Source organism: Xiphias gladius, chromosome 15 (assembly GCF_016859285.1).
Source record: "Xiphias gladius isolate SHS-SW01 ecotype Sanya breed wild chromosome 15, ASM1685928v1, whole genome shotgun sequence".
NCBI lineage: Eukaryota > Metazoa > Chordata > Actinopteri > Istiophoriformes > Xiphiidae > Xiphias > Xiphias gladius.
Genome location: NC_053414.1, coordinates 20,717,857 through 20,736,291, shown reverse-complemented (window position 1 = coordinate 20,736,291; position 18,435 = coordinate 20,717,857). Strand labels below are relative to the sequence as shown.

Sequence of the window (18,435 nt, the reverse complement as noted above, 5' to 3'; positions counted from 1 at the left end):
CATGAAATGGTCCATTTGTTGGCCACTGTCTTACTCTATGTTGGGCAGATGCAGATGGTAATCATCAAATCACCCAGTGATTTCTTAAAAGAGATCTGTGTGCTGGGAAATTCCTTAAATGACAGCACTAGTGGAAAATCCGAAATTAACGTAGAGTATAAGAGGCTGCATTGAAGTTAAAGCAAAAAAGGAAAGCCAAAGGTGATATGTGGATCATGTGTATGAATCATATATAGGTCTTGCACTCATTAACCTCAGTCAATTTTTCTCTTGCTCTGACTGGACAGAGCTCTTACCAGATCCGTTAAAGGTTTATTCTCCCTCCCCTCAATCATCCTCTCCACCCACACTCCCCATTCCTCTGCCCCTCTGACCACAGCAGCTTCTACCCACCCCCTCCCAATTACTCCTCTCTTTTTTCCTATAGCCGCTCGTTCCTCTCTACTTCTTGGTCACATACCTCCCTCCTCCCAGTGCTAATAGATCTGCTTCCAGTAAATTGCTACATGGATTGTCTAGCCAGTAGAAGCTCTGTATGGCCCAGGAAACAAGCCATGCAAGAGATGGATATAAGAGGACTTAAACATTTTTTTTTTTTTTTTTTTTTTAAGTAAGCAAAAGCAATGTAACAAAACAAAAGCTTTAAAAAAAGGGAGAGAAAATGAGATTAATAAAAAGCTAAATGAACACAAGGAATAGTACACAAACCGATGTTTACAGCTTGGAATTACAACAAGGTGAGAAAAGCCAGAGTAATAATAAGAATGAACATATCATGACAGCAAATCAGAAGGAGAGTGGGCTCTGCTCTTAAGCACAAACTAATAAGGTCATGGCTATGGACGTTGTATGATATAAAAGCCATTAAGCCGTATAACTAAAAACATCTTAGAAAAACAACAAGTTCCAATGAGCATAATTTTCCACACACACACACACACACACACACACACACACACACACACACACACACACACACACACACACACACACACACACACTTGCTGACTGCATTTATAAAGCCACACAGTATAGAACAAAAATCAAGGACTACTAGAACCTAGTTTTGCCTTTACAATGATGTATGCAGTTATTTGAAGCATCTGTATTCATCTCTACCTGACATACATTTCTGGATTAATTCCTCCCGAGAAGCAGCACGCATTCTTAGTCCTAAATTCAGGATTTGTTTGCTCACCAGTTACACATTAACATCTGAGATAATGTGATACTGAGGCACTTTTCTCCCAGAGCCCAAAATTCTGTTACTTTTGCACTTATGTTTAAAAGGTAAAAAGAACTGTAAGTCTTTAGTCTTTGGCATCAATGCACTGGGGGTTAGCTGAGCTAAAAAACAAAGATTCCTCAATGGAATGGAAAAATGCATAAATGGACCATTGACCGTGGGCCAATTCTGGAATAACTTGTTTGGCCAGTTTAGTAATGATAATCACTGAATACACAACTTCACACCTCCCCAGGGACTCCACACAAACACCCACACCTGTACATACAGCCAGTGAAACCCCATAGTCTCATGTAGAAAATAACTAGGTCCTACCCTTCGGTTCAGCCATGGAAAAGTTAAGTTGAATTTGAAATCAGTGTTTGCCTTTAAATTGAGCTTTAACTCCTGCTGAATTTGCCGTATTTCTTTGTTCTCCTCTGGTCCTAGGGTTACAAATCTCACAGAGAAAGGAGATCGAGTAGTGAAGAGTAACCTTACAACACAATGTTTTGATTGTCTGTTCTTTTGGAAAATATCAAGTCTCAAATGAGGGTAAATTAGCTAATGTGCAGAGCCCATGGGACAGTGCTGTGCAGCTCAAATCCACTATCATCACTCCATTTATATGGACTGGGAAGTTTATGAAGCTATTAGCAATCTCAGCAATACAACTTAGATCTAATTTTTAAAAAAATCAAGTACAAATCTGTCTCTTTTCATATCACTTTGGTAGAAACTGTCAAAGCAGAAACCCACCTAGAAAAGCTAGCTAGGTGGCTCCTGACAAGTCCTCCTGGATTTTAATCCTGCTTGCTCTTTGAGGAAAATTGTTGGATCTTGTCAATAAACCCCACCCAGTTTATTCAGACAGGAGAGAGCTGCTCCAAACACAAAGAGCAGCGAGCCACGGAGTTCGACTGGCACTGTGACGTGCATGGCATGGCATAGTTTTGCCAGTCCAGCTACTAATGCCAGGGGCTTAGCAGATAGCAGCGTGAAATCACATTCCTCATGTGGTGACCCCTTTCTGGGCAAGTAAAGACATTATCTCTGACCAGATGAAAACTATGTGACGCAACACAGAGAGGAGCATCCACACATGTGGACAGCATCCACACATGCACGCTGGAGTAAGTGATGTTTCACTAAATTAAAGCAATGCTGTTCTGCAGCACTGGTGTCTGTTTTCATAACCATCAGAAAATGTCATAATTGACACCAATACCAGACTCAATTTGGGGATTCTTCAAGCTGTTTTCACCTAGCTGGGGACATGCTTAGTCAGATTTACAGATTTTATGTTCCAAAAAATGACTGCACAATAATGCTAGCTTCATTTTTAAAATGGTCTGTTTGGTCAAGATATACCGCCTCATGCATTTTGATGAAATACAAAGAAAAACCCCTGTTTTCATTCTCTCAATCCACATTTGCATAACAAATCAAAGTTCACTGAAGATTTAAAGCCATATTCAAGATGCAGCATGCCTTCTTTCTCGTGAGCTCCACATAGTTAAAATCACAATTAGCTCTATACCCATGGTGACAATTACAATGTGTTAATGATTAAAAAACAAGGCTGAAATGTCTGAAAAAGCTGCAGCAATATATGTTTAGACAAAGCAGGAGAAGAGTGTGTGTTTATAAATTCAGCCATCACTTTGTAAGATTGTTAGAGGGAGTCTGTCTAGACGGAGACAGAACTCAGTGGCCCCAGTGGTATTTACATTCCACTTCTTCTAATAAAAGAAATATGGCCCAACGCGTCATTAAATCTTACTCCTTGCGTGTCTTGAGGCAGTTTAATTACATCTGTCGTGCCCCATCTCTAAGTCTGTTGCTCTACACGTCCAGACATTAGTATGGGTGCCTGACAAAATGGGTCACATCTAATACTGTGTCTAATACAAGCAGAGAGGGATTTAGCTGTGTTGAGAGCATGGCAGGGGTTTGGAATGCATTGTGTAGACTGCTGGAGGTGGTGGTGGCAGGGGGGGCTGTTGATACTGATGCTGAGGCTTAATGTCATCTGCAAATCAACCCCAGACTACTGTCACAATGCTGCAACTATAAAAAGAGCAAAAAGACAATACATATTAGCAGTGTAACAGATTGATGGTGTGCCTAACATGCAGATGAATACAAATGGATACCAGTGAAGGAAAATTAGGAACACATTTTAGCCGTTCAAGATCTAATTTGCCTTTTTGTATCAGAGTCAAAATGTTTAGTCGATCAGCAGAAAAATTATTGGCAACCATTTTGATAATTGATTTAGTTATTCAAGTAATTCAAGTCATTTTAAACAAAACAATCTTGCATTCCAGGTGCTCAATTGTGACAATTTCCTGCTTTTCTTTGCCAGATGTGAGATTAAAATTAATATTTTATGGTTTTGGACTGCTGGTTGGAAAAAGATGTCACTTTGGGGTCTGGTCTATAAAATGTCAGAAAACTAACAAAAAAATCCCCATTGTGATTTTGTAAACAGGTTATCAAGTTAATCCAAAAAAACAAAAGTAAATAAATTAGTCGGAATAAATTGACAGTGAAAATATTTAGTTGCAGCCCTAGTTTAGACATGAAACTAGTTACTTCATTTGCCTGATGCTGACCATCTACTTTAAGCTTCATGTCAATGCTGCATCTGCTCCAAGATGATTAATGGCAGAAGGTGAATGCCAAAAGCATCAGTGGTATCAAGAGCACATCCGACCCATCCACATTCCAGCTCTACTGACTTCCCCAAGACTCTTCATGGCTACACAGAGACAGCTGGTGTGTGTGTGTGTGTGTGTGTGTGTGTGTGTGTGTCTGTGAGTGTGAGTGTGAGAGAGAGACAGAGACTGAGTAGGAAGTGGTCAGAGCGTCAAAGGGTCAGAGCGGGGCTAGTGAAGGTGTGTGCAATGTGTGAACATGTATTAGATAGAGCAGTGTGTGGAGAGTGTGCCTGAGCAAAGAATGTGTAGGATAAAAAGTTTGCATGATGTGAAAATGTCATTTGCACATATTTACACATATGCAGGCCAAAAAAAGAAAAGAAAAAAAAAGAAAAATGGAATTTAGTGGGTGCCACTTCCTGCATTCTTTCAATTCCACAGGCACACTTGATCCATCTCTACATTTTTACTAGAGCCGCAACTTTAGAGATTTAAAACAAACTAACCTTGTGAACCTGACCTACCCTACAGGTCTGGGAGTGTTTGACAGACGATGTTGGCAGAGAGGAGTATGATGGTGTTGACAAATGAGATTTGAAGCCCCTCTGCCTGTTTGTTCATTAACTTTCCCCTGGTGTGTGTCACAGGGAGATGCATGTACACAGGAAGAAACACAGGCAGTATTCAGTCTGAGTGTGGACATTTGTTTGTGCGTGTGCTTGCAACTGCCAGAAAGGACTGGAAAGGTTGAGGCCAGTGATATACTTGCTTTTAACAATGCGTTTGCATGTGCATGATGGCTGCCTCATGTATCCTGCGTCCATGTGGAGCCTCGTTTGTGCACAACCTCAGAAATTAACTCTATGCATATGTAGAGGGTGTAGGGGCAGAAAAGGGGATTGACAGGGTGGGCATGTCAGTACCGACAGCGGAAAGTTTTAAAGACATGCTAATAGACCAAGTCCGCAATTACCCACATATGTACAATCGGTCATTGCTGCCACACAGTGACAAACAACAGTGACCACCTCCAGTGCCGCCATGTTTTTTGTTTACATCATGCAAATCTGTTAGTTCTATACGTCTGAGCACACTGGTGTGCCCTCTAGAGGTATCCTCCAGTAACACGCGTACTGCGTAGGCAAATATGTGAACAATTACGTTCTCGATGCAGCTGGTTGTCTTTGGATTAGTGGTTAAAAAGAAACTTATATCTCCAGCGTAAGACAAAGAGGGTAGTAGGTTCATGCAGCTGAATGAAGAGCAAAACAAGAGTCAATAACTGTGTTTGGGAAAAGGGGGTTTCCTAAGCTCGAGCTCATGCTTCAGTGTCAGAGAAACAGAGCAGATGCAGGAAACTTCTCAATTTCACTCCAATCCCTGTCTGCTACTACTACAACCACTAGAAAAACTTTCAGAATTTACAGAACCAGTCTTCAATAACCGATGAAGCATCTGAAAGCCAATTCATGTTAAAAGTTAGTAGGTAAATTAACTCAAAGAATCTGGGACACTGTACGTGTAATGGCCTACTGCTCAATCTGACCATACAAGGTAGTAGTACTGTTTCTGCAGTATCACCAAGTGAGTGTTTAGTTCTCTCTCTCTCACACACACACACACACACACACACACACACACACACACACACACACACACACACACACACACACACACACACACAGTGACAGAGTAGGAGAGAGAAGGAAGAGGAATTCCATCCGCTTTAGAGCATGTGGGTGAATAGTTGCCTCCATCTCTGCACATGAAGAGTCTCTGCAGCTCTCTTACTCTGATGAACAAACACAGTACATCACAAGTCATTGGGGGGTATTTCACAAACAAAAGAATAAAGAGGAAGGGAAATTTATCAATAAAATTTCCCTCTTGATTAAGTTTGACTTTGTACTCTGGTTTAGTTAAGTGTCGCAAACTAACGTGATTTCTAGAGTTAAGATTAATAAAGTCAGACTTGTGTTGTACAATGGAGGCACAAGCTAAGGAGAAGAATGCACCATTAAAAAAGGAGAAAACACTAAAAACAAGAATACGCTATGCTCTCCATGGCCAAAGAAAGATGATAATGTAGTTTTATGAAGCTATGATAACCAAAAAAGGCATTGTCACACATTAGCAATCCCAGAAATTTAACTTGGCAACTTGTCCAGAAAATTCATTGGACATCTGTACCAAAGTTAGACCTACAGTTATCCGATCACACTGATTTTAAAATCTCCACTCAACTTTTCCCTGCCACTTTATATTGGTGTTTATTTATATTTTCTTAAACGAGAAAAAAGGCTAGACGAGGGATAAAACCTTTTTTCCTCCATCGTTAAGACTTGACATATAATACACGGGTCAAACTGATAATAAAGGATTAAGTGAACAGATAGTGAGCAAGATAAGTCCAGCATTTGCTGAAAGCACACTTTGTGAAACAACCGCCTGCACTCCAGTAAAATGATCCAACATAATCTGATCTTTAAAATGATAAACATCAGGTCAGTGAAGGATGATGTAGCTTGTCAGTTGCTATCACTGTCTGTGCAACACAGTTATTGGATTATTGACTTTTGGCACAATGTCGAGTTTGCTATGAAGAGCACAGACATGTTCAAATGGAAATTCCTTGTATCTATGAAAAATGTCTGGCATAGGTTAACTTGAAGTACTAAGAGAAAGTCAACTGAACCTGCTGTTTGGTATGGACGATATTTTAGTACTCATCTGAGAGGATTCCTCAGTTCAGAATGGATTTCTTGTTCTGACTGAGTACTGCCCCTGCTGTCATGTAGCATTGTCAGATGGTGTGGTCTCTTTTAAAAAAAGTTTTTTTTGTTTTGTTTTTAAATAAGATAAAACAATGCACATATTTAAGCCGTCTATACCTTTTTAGACATGGCCAAGGTAAGCAGAGTGGAGACAACTGTTTACATTACAACACCCACTCATCACTAGTTGCATTCCTCAGCAGGCCGCCAAACAGACAAGAAACAGACGTAAAACAGCCCCATTTCTTTTGGGACATATTGAGGGCATTCTTTCTCAGCAATTTCTCACCAAAACAAAACCAAAGAAACACATACTGTGTGTGAACACTCCCTCAATCTAGTAGAGGTCACTCAACAGCTCCATGTTCCTGATGGAGCGACAGCAAGAACTCCTGCCGAGTCTGGCTCCTTAGAGCATCTTTGTCAAAGCATGATTTACTGATCTTTTTCCTTAAAACACAAATCAAAACACAAGGAGATCTTTCTGAACTTCATCTGCATAAGAAATAACACATCATCACTCCCTTGCCTATGCCTCCATTTTGAACCTGTGAACCCTCAGTTGTTAGAGATATGGGAGGGGTACCCATCTGCCAAGGAATTAAAATGAAACAAAGTTAAATATTATTTATAAGAACAACCACTGGCCAAAACACATGGCAAAATGTAAAGATGTGAACAAGAAAATTCTTGGTGTGCTAAAAAATAAAAACAACTGAAACAGACAACTATATAAGTGTTTTTACATTGATGTGTGGTGGATCATTTGCTTTTGTTCTGATGCAACAGGAGTGATGTGTGTAAGCTGCATGATGACAAAGAAAAGGAAGCACTCCAACATTATCTGTTTCCAACCTCTGTTGTCAACATCCTGTATAGTGGATAATGCAATCATGCAGTCTAAAAACATACAAACATCACCAAAAGCCACAGCACCGCTTAACACTTTCAAAATCCAGTCTGATGAACTACATCATGGAGGGGAGGGGCTATGGTTGGGTAGGAAAGCTGTTTATTCATGCTGGCATACCTTCCTGGAAACCACTTTGTTAAATTGTGAAAAAAAGGAACATTTTACAAACTCACAATGATGTCAATATTGTTCATTTTAGAAAAAAACCCACCTGGAGCTGCTATGGGTGACAGAACCAGAAAAATATATTGGCACAAGGACAGGAAAGTATAAAAGCCAAGAAAACAGATGGATCCTTAAGATGCATCAGATGCATAGCTTTCTGAAGAGGTTCTATTGTTTGTGTTTTTTCTTTTGCTCAAACATCAGGTCTTGGCCACCACTGAAGCTGTCGATTGGCCCCTACTCCTGCCAGTCTCTGTGAATGAGGCAGGGCTGCCTACAGAGCCCCCCCCCACAAAGAACCTCATTGATCCTCACTGATCTTGCAGCTCGGTTAGCTTCTCCTCATCTGTCCATATAACCAGCCCTACATCCGGACCCACCAGCCTGCCATTGTGGTGGGCTTTCTCCCAGTGGCCAGTCCAACTATGAGACACAGTCTGTTGTCAACGTGAGTGTGAGAATGAGAGTGAGAGTGAGTGAGAGGAGCAAGGAGGGAAAACAATGCATGTCATATTGATTTGCCTAGTGTAGCTAACATTAGCAGTGTTAGTACCAGCAGCCTACTATCCTTGCAGTAGTCCACATGCCTATGCTGAATGTAGTTACGCATTGCTCTGGTCAAGTGGTTATATGCCAGTTTATTCTGACATAACCTACATACAACCTTATTTTCATTTTCTATATCCAAATACTGCCAAACTGCGCTGGGTTTACGAAATGTCTTCTGTCCCACTTTCCACCTTGCTTGTTTACAACATCCGGGCACTAGTGTGGGGACTGGCGGGGGGCTGCAATCTGCCTGGGCTGCAGCCCCAGCTTGTGGGGGGAAGCTGTGTAACATCTTGGATGCCACAGTTAACTCGCATTGTACATTAATGAAATATTAATAATTACTTACTGACTAGTATTTCGGGTGCTGACTAGCAAGGGCAGCAACAATTAATCATCTAATCGACTAATCACGCACTTCCGTAGCATTGACAAAAGGCTTGTCCTAAATAAGTTGACTCATCCACAAATGTGCAGTCCCCGCATTACTAAGCAGCAATTTAACCAAAGAGAAACCTAGGACAAACACGATCTTATCAAGCTGCTAGCCCAACATCAGGAAGTAACTCCAACTTTAACATTTTAAGTAAAGCACAGTCTCCAAAGTCCAAACCATGACATGGTTATGTACTTTAAAGTCAAACTCCGCTCTGTGTCATAAAGGTTCAACGATTAACCCAGACTGCACCAAGTGTGCCTTAGCAATGTGTAACCCCCCATGTGTATGACATAGCTAAACGGGAGGGATGTAGCTTATAACTATAATAGATTAGTGTAAGTCAAAGCTCCTTAGGAATTGAACAGCATCAAAATATTCAGTTTATGCTGCATACACAGATAAAAACAAAACTGATCAATAAACTGCTGAAAAGAAGTTAGGGATGCTCTATGGGACAACTCCCCTATGAAACACTTTCGGGGGGGGGGGGCATTGGGCTTGACGCAAAGCACGCAGCTTATTCTGATCAATTCCATAGGGGATACTAACATGTGCTAAGTGACTGTAAGCTACTCAATAAGGCCATTAAGAGCAGGTGGTTAAGTGTGGCTACAAGTTAAGTGGACTAAGCCAGTTAGTCTGTAAGGGAGTGGCAGTGAAATAGGGACGGACTCGCGACTAGTGGCAGTGCAGGGGTCTGAAAGGCTGCATGGAAATGGGTTAAAATCTGTGCTAAAACTGGAAGGGTTTTCAGAAAGCACAGGCTAGGCGTTCCGCCATCAGGACGGGTGGTTTCATCACCCATGGAGGAAAGTAGTGAGCGTATAAGTGAGTAAGTATTTGTGTGTATGTAGTCAGAGCTGGTCCAAAATAACAAAAACAACAATAACAATGATCATCTAAAGTGCTTATGTGCTGAACTGCGTTTAACCTTACGGTACTATGAGGGGGAGGGTGGGCAGACAAGCCCTATTGTCTGCACTTTGCACCATGTAACCGCCTCAGCCATGGTGCCGAGGGGAGTGGGGGTGGGTTCTGAGTGGATTAACTGGTGCAGGGACGGAGGAGCAGCTGGCAGGGGTAACTTAACTTAAAAAGACCCCAGGGATATCGAACAGGCCGCAGGGTGATAGAGGGAAGAATGGATGACACCTCTTTCATACAGTAGATGTACATATGACATGGATATACTGTTTGTTTGATGTCAAGTTTAAGCTGTTCACTGAGGTCTGCTAACCTGTCATAGCCAAATCTTTACCCAGCAACTCCATTCAGAGACTCAGGTCTGCAACTAGTCCCATACACATCACTGCTACGTCATAGCATTACAAAATTGCCCATTTTATACTGTAAATACCAAAATGAAGCGTCAGTTTCAGGCAAGACTTGCTTTTTCCTGACTTGCTTGCACACTCTCTCTCTCACTTTTAGATCAGTGAAGTCCGTTAAATGTCGTTTAATTACCAGCAACATTCAATTATCCCTAACGGACCAAACTGTTCGCAAAGGTCAAGTAGTTTCCACCTGTTTAACCATGTATAAAGGGTAGTGCATGACAGAAGTGACAAGAAAGGCTGCAGAAGGAATGCTAAAAAAAAAAAAAAAAAAAAAAAAATTGACGGAAAACGAAGGTAGGGATGAAGTTGTAGAATGAAACCATGGCTATAAAATATATTTAGACCGGGAATAAAGCAGTACAAACCTCATACCTGTTTCTCACCAAGGACCTTTATCCCAAGTTATCTCCTCTTTTTCTGTATTTCCAGTTGCTTTTCACTGTCAGCTATCTAATAAAGGTGGAAAGCGACCGGATAAAACTGTAGGCATGAGAAAAAAACTGAAAAACAACTGAAAATCATTTTATGTTAACATCTTTGGCATTTTCAGCAACTTGAATTCAACATAAAAACAAAAAGAACCAAATTGAGCAATTCTGTCAAGGATGATTGGCTGTAGAGAAGCCAAAGCTGACATCAGTTTTCCCATATTAAAGCCAGCCAGTGGCTACTCTCCTGTGTACCAGCCAACTGGCTATAGACAAGCGAGCAAATAGTCAATATAATGCCAGAGAGCCCGAGGGCCAGATCAGTTACCATGCCTCTGACTGGGCCGGGTGAGCTGAGGCCAGATGGACACTGATCCCACACCTCGCCTGCCTGCCTGCCTCTCTAACAGCCACACCCCTGAACTGTGCAAAATACACACAAACCATTTACCAAACACAGTCTCACACTGTCTCGTGTGCATCAAGAGGCACAAAAAGGAAAATAACAGGATAAGCCCAACCTGCCCAACACAAACAAATGCACACGCTCATAGCGGCTGTGCACTTTGATTCACTGGTTATTGATCCAGGTCTATCTTAAAACAGATCAAAAAGGTACAGCATTGCTTCAGTAGTAACAGCTGCTACGCAAAGCAAATGGGGCCAAGTTAAAAAAATGTCCTCGTCATACAATATACTTATGTCCCCCTCTCCTTTTATACAGCTGCCACACACACACACACACACACACACACACACACACACACACACACACACACACACACAGATTTCCCCATCATTTACATTTATTTTTCTTATTACCTGCAAATGGCACAATATAATGCTGCTATATATACCACTGCAGACACTGTATAAATCATTTATTTTAAACAAAAAAACAAAAACAACAACAACACCAAAAAATCCCCTACACTGACAGCTCAACGCAAAACATGTGTGTGGCATTTAAGGCTACAAGAGAGCTAACAAACAGACTATGAAAGTGCTGAGTTACTCTTTCAATAATTACAGTGCACTGAGCCCAGCTTCACAGTCCCAGACAGACTGAGTGCCTAAAAATGCAGCGCCAGCGTCCACCACTTTATCCTAATGGGCAGGAGATTGCCAGCCTCCAAACCACAGTGACGAGAGTTACAGCACCGCATCATCTCACCATCCCACAGCTCAACAGCCAAAAGCAACACATGGGATGCACAAAAAAACTGAAGGGTGAATGATGAAATATAGTTTAACCCTGAATGTCACCCTAAACAGATGCAGCAGAGCAGGCAAGAGTAAGGATTGAATTTCCATGGGTGTGGGACTGAGACTGACACTGGTTGCAGACTGTAAAAAGAAGCTGACTTCCAAGGAGATGCAAATGTTCTGCGCTGAACAGCGGTTGTGCTTTCCATTCAGCTGCCCTGACTTTTGAGTGAGTTCTCAGACAAGGGACAGGCTGAAAAGTGCCAACGTCCCTGTGATACAAATAGCCCTTGTCGATGCTTTCAAGTGGAACGTCAATACACCAAACTAGAGCTGAGACAATTCGTCAATAATCAAACTATAGACAATGAATCAACAATTTTGATTTTCTGACATCGTACAGACCAATAATTAATCAAAAAATTGATCAGCAGAATAAATCAATAATGAAAAAAAATCCTTAGTTGCAGCCCTGAACCAAACAAGTAAAATACAACACTTGCTCTATTAATTGATCAACAGGGAATTAATCGACAACGTTTTTGATAATCGTTTAGTAATTTTTCAAGAAAAAAACCCCAAACATTCGATGGTTCCACGTTCTCAAACGTTAAGATTTGCTGCGTTTCTTTATCTTACATTATAGTGAATTGAAGATCTTTTGGTTTTTGATTGCTGGTCAGACAAAACAAGACATCTGATTATGTCACCTAGGGCTCTCAGAAATTGTGATGGGCATTTTTCACTTGTGTTCTGACATTTTATAAACAAACAAAAAAATTTAACTGATAATATTCAAATAATCTTTAGTTGAAGGCCTAAAGTAATTTCAGGCAGTTGCTTGCTTGAGTTTATATTGCTTAAACACAATTAAAAAGATTATTTCTATTCATTCTGCATGAGGTAGATGTATCAGTTCAGAATATACTACAAAGACCTTGTTTTTCTCCTTTTATTTAAAAGAAATTGGTTTTATCATCTCTCAGATGAGAATAATTTTAGCTTTAAAATATGCTCCATAATGACTATAGAATACCAAAAGACTGATACCTGGTGAAAGCAGAGTAATTGGAAAGAACATTATGTTCTCACAGTGATTTTAGTGGAGAAGAAATCTGAACCCTTGACCCCGACATCCATAACCACCATAACCTCTCACAGCTGTTGCACTGATGCACAAGAACTTTGGAAAGCTGAATAAACAGCACAAATCATCCATTAGATGTATTAATCCTACAGTATATCACACTATATAACAGGGTGAAGCTGACACTAGGGACAGTAGATGAATAGTTTTTATTCACAGGCCTGTCATTTCAGATAAAATTGTGAATCTTGAAGGAAAAAAAAAAAAAAAAAAAAAAAAAAAAACAGTGTTCAACTAAATATCCAGATGGTATCCAGAGTACTGCAGGACATTTCAGTGAAAACACAGAACAGGTATTTCACTCACTCAGTACTGATCATCAGGCTTGTTTCATTTCGCAATGTGTGGCATCCATTTTAAACACTTCCTCTATCTTTGCAATGTCAGCCACTTGCATCTCTCTCAGACTGTCATGCCTGAAATAAACAACTGCAGCCACCCCATTAGGCGCCACAGACCTGCATGAGTACAGACGTACATACAAAGACTGGGAGATATCATACAATGAACTTGAACCTGTAGCAACACAGTCAACAAACACATAAATGGAATTAAGTTTTCATCATGATTAAACATAAAACCAATTCCATGTCACACCTCCTACTGAAAGTTGTAGATATTTTAGCCTTTGTAGTACTGGTCATTTTATGAATGTGACACAAACCCCATTCAGAGGAGTGAAGATTTAAAAGTGTGCAACTCTCTTTGTATAATGCTTTCAGTTTCCTCTCTTATACCATCTTATCCAACCCCTTGAGCTTTCTCAACGTCAAAGAATGCAATGAAATGAGAAAACTATTTTGAAGTTCTGTTCTGGCTTGCTTCCTTTGGGAAGAGGAAAGGGAAACAGAGTGGTAGACAGGGGAAGTAGCTATGCAGTATTTATTAAAAAAAAAAAAAAAAAAACCCCACAGGCGGCATCCCAATTCGGAGGCTGGACCTGGCAGAGGATGTCAGTCTTTCACAAAACCTGAAGGGCAGGCAGAACCTGCTCCTGCTCCTCTGAAAATAAGATGGTCTAGCCTCAGGGAGAGACCAAAACTCATTGTTCACTTAGATGGATTAAGATGCTTCCCTAAACCTTAATTTTCTGTTTGGGTTCCTGGAGACCCTGGACCCACTTTAACAGCTCAAAAAAACCTACTTAACATTGTTTTATCACCTTGACATGTAATTACTTTCCATATCTTTATAAGAATTACTAATAAACATGATTTTGAACTGATGGCGTGTTTCAGAAGTCTGCTAGATAAACTGACACATTACTTCTGTTTGGGGCCATAGAGATCCCAGCTTTAAAACATGGTTAAATACCATGGATATTCATATGCTCTGTTACTGTGATTGGTGGCGACAGTACTTCTTACTCAGCACTATCCGTCCCAAATCCCATAAGAGGTCTAACAGGAATTTAGACTTCCCTAAGATCCACCTGACCCCAATCATAAGTAATGTCGTAATGTAGAATAATAGGGTGTACACGTCTTTGTCTGTAAATGATTTCTTGACAAACAAAAGGTATATTAATTTGTTAATTTGTAGCCCATATAAAACATGAAATGTTTTATTTGTTAAAAGGAAGTAGTAACAATACTTTAAGGTCATTTCTGCTTTCACTGTAACCATCATCAAATGTGTTACCTCTTAGATATTTGTCTACATATTGGGATTTAATAACTTCGGAGGAAAAGCAAATAGTGTAAGGAAAAAGGGTTAATTCTACCATTATTAAAATTTCAACAAAACACATGGATTAAAAAAAAAAAAAAAAAAAGTAAGCAGTAAAAGTTCTTAGTTTTCACCTTAATACATGATGGATGACAGGCACCAGTAACTGATGACTACCCAAGCTCAAATACCTGATAAATATAATATTTCCATTTGATTTTTCTAACTTTATTTATTGACTGCATTGGTCAGCTGCATTTGGAGGAACCTTTCAAATGAGGTCACACTCTGTTATGATGTATTTGGACTAGAAATGCAGATTTTGGGGGATTCAGCCCCTGAAAGATGACACTGTAACAGTGGCCCTGCAATGAGCTCTTGGAGCTTTTAGCCAGAACGTTAGAAAAGACATATATGTGAGTGAAAGTGTGAGAGAGAGAGAGAGAGAGAGAGAGAGAGAGAGAGAGAGAGAGAGAGAGAGAGAATGTGCGTGTGTTATTCACACTTGGCTTCACACCCAGATGTTGAGAAACTCCTCAGCAACAACTCACACACCCCTGGCAGCAGTGGCACAAGGTGACACACTCTCCAGTGAGTGTCTGTAGGTCAAAATACCCTTTTGAAGCTAAGGCTAGAGTCACTGCTCCTACACCCAAACCCTGCTCACCACACCCACACAGCCCAAAAACACACCAATTATGTTATGTACAATCGGAGCCAAAGCCTGAATGATAAACAGTATCCCTCTATCACTGAGATCTGCAGATGACACCGCCTGATAGTCTGCCTCTGAGCTACATGTACGCTTCCCTTTTTCTCATACCGCACTGCCAAGTCGAGAATGAGATCACTCGATGTGCAGGGATGCAAATATGAAAACAGGGTTGGTGCTAAGCTTGGCAAGAAACAAGTTGGAAGGCTTTAAAACACTGGGGTAAGCAGGCATGAAATCTGAGGTGCAGGCTACCTCAACATAGTTAAAATCAACATCAATGATGTACCACATGATGCTGACACACAAGTGATTTCAACTCATCTTAAATGATAAACAAAGGCACCTATACAAGGCATAACCTCCTGGACTTCAAGAAACTTTTTAACAGCCCGGAAGAGATCTTTCATCTTTAGGATCAGTACATGGTCAGGAGTTCCTAAAATCTTTAAAAAGGCATAGGGCACTTTCTCGAAGATTTTATTCTCCTCCCAAGTATCCAGCATCGCAGCAGTATTGTCAGACTGATTCTCGTGTTTTTTTTGGGACCCTGTCAAGGTACCCTAGGTGGTCCCTGGACCTCACTTTTGCAACCATTGTTTTACGGGTTTCTGGGTGTTTTTCCAAGCCTCAAGTGGAGCTTTAATAACACAATTTGTCTCTGGGAACAAACACTCTGAATTCACCCTGGTTTAGCAAAAGGCCCAGTTCAGCCTCACAGAACAATAGCGCTGTACGCAGGGGCGGCTTGCTGTGAGAAACACATGAAGCCAGTCAATAAATTGAAACTGGTAGGACTAAAACCGTGCCAGCTGAGTCTTGTGCCACTGTACACCCGAATAAAATATTTCTGGGGGAGTAAGACCCACGTTGAAACCGCCGCCCAGCCGTTCCCTGCCATGCTAACATTACACCTCCATCATCACATCCAGCCAGAAACTGGCCACTCCACATTACAAAGAGGGCGTCTGGCTTTCAAAACACATTATGTTTGGTTCATTTAAAACAAACACACACACACGTCTAAAAGAGGGGGAGCTTCCCTGAGCAAATCATAATTTTTCAAAGGTACTCTATACGGTTAAATTATCACAAATACGAGAATTATTAAGCTCGCGCTGGAAACGTTACAACGTAGTAAATCCTCCCTACCTTTCAACTGCTGCCTCTGCTCTTGAAGACTCGAGGAGAAACAAACAGTCCCTCCCTTTGGATCCTGAACGGGGGTAAAATGCGCTAAACGTGGCGACAGAGCCGTAAATTTCACCGGACTAACAATAGAGCCGCGCAGTGCAGCGGCGGGCGTCCCTCTCCGTGTCCTTCCCTCCACGTTTGAGCAGCGGCAGGCGACGGCAGGCTGCTTCCCCTCATGAAGGATGGACCCGGGCGCGGGGGCGGGGGAGTGACCGAGGAGTCCGGCTGAGGATTGAAAGCGAAGCGTGGTGGTCAGAAGAGAAAATGCAGATGAAATCCCGCGAGCGGTCCAATCAAAAGCGCGAGACTGGTGGTTATGCAAAGCAGGACTGACGTCAAATTCAAACCAAGCTCGAGCTCAGCTCTGTGGCGCGAGAGGGGGGGGGCGCGCAAATTTTAGGGTCCTGGGGAATGAGGAGCGGCTTAATTTCATCAGTGGTGGAAGAAGTACAAGTAAAAGTCCTGTATTCAAAATCCTACTTCATAAGTATTATCAGCAAAATGTACTAAAGTATCAAAAGTACTAAAGGTACTCCCTCTGCAGTAAAATGCCTACTGTGACTGATTCTGTCACACTGTTAATCCTGACGCATCCATGTGTAAGCACTTTTTTTTAACTGTTTTTACCTTATGCATGTGGAGTTAGTTTTGACTACTTTATTCACAGTTAGGCAGTTTAGTCCAGTGGTTCCCAACCTAGGGGTCGGACCCCTTCAAAGGGCCTCGAGATAAATCTGTGGGGTTGTGAGATGATTAATGGGAGAGGCAAGAGGAAAAAAAATAAACCTCTGATACACAAATTTTGTATTCATCTTCCAGACTTTGGACGGAACTTTTGCTTGTTTGGGAATTATTGGATATTCTTACCTGTATGGGACTAAAACATTTGATAAAATTCAACTTAAAAGAAAAAATGGTAAATTTTTCCATGATTACTATTATCATTATTATTACACATACAGCAGCGGGGCCTGTGGGACTCAATGAGTAAATCAAGTAAATCTCAACAAAACACTGGGGTTAAAAGAGTTTTAAAAAAAAAAGCAGGCAGTAAATGTTATGAGATTTTCTTGAATACATGACGGTTCATTGGCACCAGTAACTGACGACTATCCGAGTGCAAATATCTGACAGTTTCTTCTCCGGGGTTAAACAGAGAAAAGAGATAAAAACTAGTAGAACAGTAGAATAACAAATTAGAGTGCATGATTACAATCTGGTATCTTTAAATGTATAGAGTCCCTATATAGTTTAGTTCAATGAGAATAAGCAAAATATCCTCAAGCTTAGTCGTCAAACAGAAAGTCATCAGTAAATGGTTACAGAGGTGCTCCAGAAATTAAGTTATGCACTTCCATAAATATGTGTGATTCACAAAACACAAATTAAAAAAGAAAAAAAAGTGGTCAAAATTAAAAAAAAAAAAAGGCTTAGATATCCTGACTTTTAGTCCCTCGTATGTGTGCGACGCTCCAAAAACACAGACCCCACATTTCCCATAATGCAACTCATCAAACACTTCACCAGTAATTGCTCACGTGGTTCCCTGTGCCCAGTTTGTAACATATACATTTTTAGTGCATGAACCCAAGCTGAGGTGACCTCGTTTACCCTGTTTTTATTTCAGTCTGCAGGGGACAGGATAACAAGATGGAGTATAACGATTTCAGTAGTTTCCAGATACATCCTGCAGTCACACAAGTTATATTCAACCACAAAAAAGCATCTCAAGGGCTTCCTGCCAATGCAGTCCCATCATATAGAAGGCAGAGGTCTTGTACATAGTGTGCTCTTGCCATTTCATATTTTCATCTCCTTTCACAGTATTTTATTGTCCTTGTGTTTTCTAATCTCAGTTGTTGCTTGTGCTTGCTTTGGCTTTTATTCTATTTTTCCAAAATTATTTTTAATAGTTTAGATTTTTCCAATTAGGTTTCAGTTTATCCACCGTTTCATTACCACTCATAGGTCAAGCGTGTGATTCTCTGGTGGGAAGAGTCGTGCAGTGTCATCAA

The 18,435-nt window shown here is 40.8% G+C and overlaps 1 protein-coding gene across 1 annotated transcript in view; it reads right to left on the bottom strand.

Moving 5' to 3' along the window:
• The window catches only part of si:ch211-214c7.4 (mucin-5AC), a 32,880-nt gene extending 16,235 nt beyond the window's left edge, over nt 1-16,645 (bottom strand). Inside the window, exon 1 of the mRNA XM_040145548.1 lies at nt 16,379-16,645. The gene's annotated coding sequence lies outside the window, so the exon portion shown is untranslated. The remainder of the gene's footprint in view (nt 1-16,378) is intronic.
• Between the last annotated feature and the right edge of the window lie 1,790 nt (nt 16,646-18,435).